We start from the raw sequence: 4958 nt of genomic DNA, 5'->3' as shown, positions 1-4958 counted from the left end.
CACCAAGATCTCCCACAGCATCCAGGTGTGGTCAATGGAGAAATGACAGGTATGGATACAGTCAGGAGGCAGACCCAGGGCCTGCCTGACTCAGGGAACCAACAAGTGCAGCAGGGAGAGGAGAAACCCCCTGCTTCCTCAGCCCAGTGCAGGGTTCTTAGCCCAGGGCAGGATCAGACAACTGGAGCCAACACCTGTAAGTGTATCAAGATTAAAAGAATACAAAGAGCCTCCATGTAAAATACCCCAAGTTCAAAATGACTCCAAAGGGATAACTAAAAATGGTAAAGATCTAATCAAATTAATGCCTTCTATCCATGCTATGGTACCTAACAAGCATCTATGGAGAAATCAGTTAATACAAATGGACAAAACCTTTCCATGCTGTGTGAAACCTTGTCTATGATTGATTTAATATATAATGTTAACCTTCTTTCAAGTGTTTTACAGATGTGAAAGGCTAGCTATAGCCATAAGACTCTTGGGAGTTTTATGGTTGGCTAATATGAAGACGGATATGCTCACACTATATAACAGTTAAGAAAATCTTCACTACCAGGGGTGGATTGCCCCTCTATGAGCTGCTGGTCAGGGAGAGATTCTAGAGGTCCTTAAGTTCACCAAGGCTATTGCTACTAATGTCGGTTGCACACAAGAAAGGTCAGTAAAGCCATGTTACTGAAGACACTGCTTGTTGTGAGCACAGGAAAAGAAGAGGAGATGGAGCTGGGACTAAGCCAAAAAACTCCTTGCCACTGGATGGATGATGTCCATATTGCCAGAAGGCACTATGCAGATGGTTGGGGAAGAAAGGATCCCTATGATTATACTCAACACTGAACACAGTGTGCTGCACATGATGGACACACCAAGCCATGCCTGCAAGTGCAATAATGGCTCAACCAACATATGTATAACTAACAAATTTCTAATTAAATAAGGCCTGCTCCTAGGGGTGGAACACACTACTGGTGCTGAAGGCGAGGCCAACACCTTGTGTTGAGGAAGGCTACAGGCCCTAGCAGGGAAAAGTATATTGTTTAATGAATATAGCACTCCTATTGGGATATCTTCTAGGCATTTTTATTTACATTCGTGTTTGTTAGATGTGTCTGCTTCCTTCTTTACAGTAAAAGAAACAGCACTGAGATAAATCAATGGCCACAACTTAAAGATGAATAATGTGGAGGCTCAAGAATTCACTATCCCGCCATGATACAAGAGAGATTCCCCCACATCTGTCACCCCCTCCAAGGCTCAGGGACCTTAGCAGAAGATTGGCAGAAAGATTGTAAGAGCAGAGGAAAGGCATAGAGTGTGTTCCCCAGGGGTCCTGGTTCCTCCAAGGGGTGGGACCTGCTGTGGAGAAATGACTTTGGAGAGTTAGCTGTGGAAGGAGGTGCTTGTGGCACCATCTTGAACCAGAGCCACAAACAAGAAGGGGGTGCAGCGGCTGGGCATACTCAAGAACAGAATGGTCTGGCACTTACGGACCTGGGGCAAGACTGCTGGCCCCTGAGGCATGGGCAAAAGCTAACAGTGACTATGGGAGGGCTCTGAGCTGCAGCACAGAACTGGGCGGCACAGAGCTGGGTGGCGTGGAGCTGGGCAGCACAGAGTTAGGCACTGGGCGTTTGTTTCTTTGTAAGTCACTCCTTTACTCCCCCATGGTAATAATAAATTTACATCAAGATATGTTATATGGTTTGCTGATAGCACAAGAGACACAGAAAACTCGGGCAACAGCTTCCAAGGTGATATTTTATCAACAGCTAAGAATTTATTATTAGGTGAAGGGTTTGTCAGGAGCAGTGAGTCACAGTGAGAGAGGAACTGAACAGTCAGCAAGAGAACGTGTGGAAAACAGCATTTGGAATTTTACAGTTTGGGGACATTATTCATAATAAATGATCTGCAGATTAAATGTGAAGTCAAGAACTTGGCAATGGTATCTGTATTTATAGTCTGGAAATTTGCGTGTAGAAAGTTGAGTAATGAAGCCCTGCCAAAGTCAAAAGACTCATAGAGTAAGGAGAGTTCTTATGAGATAATTAGCTAATAGTGTTAATAGGTGTATGACTGTGAAGATCAGAGAGATGCTGTGATGGCAGGTGGTTGAGACAGGAGATGAGCTGAGATGGGCCCACCAGATTGGGAGCAGCTAACCATGAAGTAGGGCACGAGGCTCTGCAGTAGTGCTGAAACTCCTCCAGTCTAGTAGAGAAACACTACGTACAGAAAAGCAGTTCACCAGGCTCCATTCAACAGCACTTACAAGGATTATTGAGTTGAAATGTAAAAGATGGAAAGCTGTTCTGAAGACTGATTTTGGGGGAGATCATCTAATTTGAATGAATGTTCAGGAGAGGACCTGAATAGAGACTGATAAAGACGTATTCATCAGTGAAGGAAATTAAAAACAGCAGAGAGCAGCAGCGGGACAATCAAAGAGAGATTTTGAAGTAAAATTTGTTCATTAGTGTCTTACACATGATAAAGGAAATTTAAAATAATAATATTATTAAATGAGCCCATTTAATTCACCTTCAAGGTAGTCATTTGAGAACTTTGACAGCTGTGTGGGAGGACTCATTATGGAAGCGTGAGAAACATAGTTCAATCAGTGCCTGTGGAGGAGCAAAGGGTGAGGGTGATGAAGGAGCAAAGGCTTCCTTATTCTCTAAAATGGATGAGATTTAAGATACATTCCTAGTTAATATATAATTAAATGAATTTATATAGTATAGTGATTAAAATGAGGCATATATATATATATATGGATAAACACACAAACTATGGCAAAGCAGTATGAGACAGAGCAGGGCTGAGCACAGTGTTAGACAAGAAGAGGGTGGAGAGAATTCCATGCCACTCCTGTCAAGGTAGAATACTGAATAAGTTAACACTCAACTGATCTTATTGAAGTGACTGACAGAACCTCCTCCAGGAAGCCACAGGACAGCAATGCAGAGGAGACTAAGTTAATTTCAGATACATTTCTTTGGAGAGGTATGAATTGATGTTCTGCAAATGGAAACACTGCCTTGAGGAAGATGTTACATTTCAGTGTATAAAAAACAGGGCAAAGCTTAGATAGTTTAGATACATAGAATAACACACGTTCCATATAAGTATTTAATAAAAGGAGAAAAGTTTTGTGTAGATTAAACAACATTGAAAAGGACCATAACAGTATAAAATAAGTGAATGTTTCATTCCATCATAAAGATTTAAAATTAAATATAAGGTGACTTGAAATAATTAAAGAAGAGTTTTTTGTGTTCTCACAGGGTATTCATTGATTCTCAGTGAATCTCTGTAAATACAGGGCTTCCTTCTCCTTCAGCAATGATCCTTAGTTAATGGTATAAATAATGAAATCAAAATAAATTTTTCAGTTAGTAAAATCTTATACAATTTTTCCATTTTCCTTTAAATGAGAGAAAATTTAAATTATATTGATGGGAGTTTCTTTCAGTGGGATAGGTGAGCATGTTTGTGTTAGTGTGTGTGCATATGTGTGTGTATGTGTGAGCATGCTTGTGTTACTGTGTGTACATATGTATATGTATGTGTGTATGTGGGTGTATGTTTGTGTATTCACGCATATTTGTATATGTTTATGAGTATATTTGCGTGTTTATGTATGTTTGTATATGTATGTGTGCATGTTTTTGTGCTTATACATGTGTAAATAGTGTGTATATGTACACTTGCCTCTGTGTGTACATTGAGTTTGTACATGTTTTTGTGCTTGTTTGTGTGTGTGTGCGGTTTGTATATGTCTATGTGCTATTTGTGTGTGCATATTTGTGTATGTTTGCATGTTTATGTTTGTGTTTGCCTATGTGTATGTATGCTTCTGTTTCTGCATAGGTGTATGCATTTGTGTGAGTGTGAATGTGTTTGTGTGCATGTTTTGCGTATATTTATGTGACTCTGTGTGCAAGTATGTAATTTCATTTGTATGCATGCTTGTGTGTGTGTGCTTGTGTGTGTGTGTGAGTGCCACCACATTAAAGTTTTTTCAAGAATTTCTGCTATGGAGGGATCCTTACTATAAAAATTTAGAAGAGTTTTTTCCTAGATTACATTGATATAATGTATTAGAGATAGGAAATACATGGTGCTTTTAATTTTGAATCCTGTCACAATTATTAATTTTTAAAACATAACTGCTTTAATACATTCATCATTTGTTTAAATTCAAACACTACCATCCACTATTTGTAACAGATTAAGTCAATCTTTGGGTTAAAAACAGTAGTGTGACTATTCTCACTGGGAGAGTAGGGAAAGGTAAGTACTGGAAGTCTGCAGAAACCCTTTGAAGAAAGGTAGCCATATCTTGCTCTAATCCCTGCTGCTGCCTTGGATAAGATTTGGCCAAGGCCATGGGAGTTGAATTTAGGAAACATCTGGTTCCAAAATGATTCCTTGTATACAAAAGAACCTCCAAAATTTGTTTCAGTCATTTCTCAAGATAAATTGCAGAAAAACAGTAAGAGCCCCATTCAAGTGATGCATAGCTTTTCTTCTCTATTGCTTAGGGATTCACCAATGGGACACACCACAGTCTCCAGTGGAATGGTCATGCCCCTTGTCCGCAAGGATTTTACCTGTAGAGAACTGAAGTCAAACATGTAGAGTCTCTTGCAGAGACCCAAGTCTGCTTTGCTTAGCAGGGCAGCCTTGCCTCCGTGATGGTGATATTGATCAGTGCAGAGTTCCAAATCTGGGGCTAGTGTTTCTTTAGAACAAGCTGTTTATTAAAAAATTCAGAAGGTTTTTATACATTACAAGGAACTGGTAGTCACTTGGGGTTTGGCAGTTACATACAAAGATTTAGGGCACAATTAGACAAGAAACAGGACACAAAGCTTTAGACGGCACCAGCTAGGGGCTGTTTGTAGAGCAGGATGCTTGAACTTTTACTAAGGGTTACTGGTGCCTGAACT

This window comes from Nannospalax galili, unplaced genomic scaffold (assembly GCF_000622305.1).
Source record: "Nannospalax galili isolate Female #2095 unplaced genomic scaffold, S.galili_v1.0 scaffold14, whole genome shotgun sequence".
Classification (NCBI taxonomy): domain Eukaryota; kingdom Metazoa; phylum Chordata; class Mammalia; order Rodentia; family Spalacidae; genus Nannospalax; species Nannospalax galili.
This window is presented reverse-complemented; position numbering follows the sequence as displayed.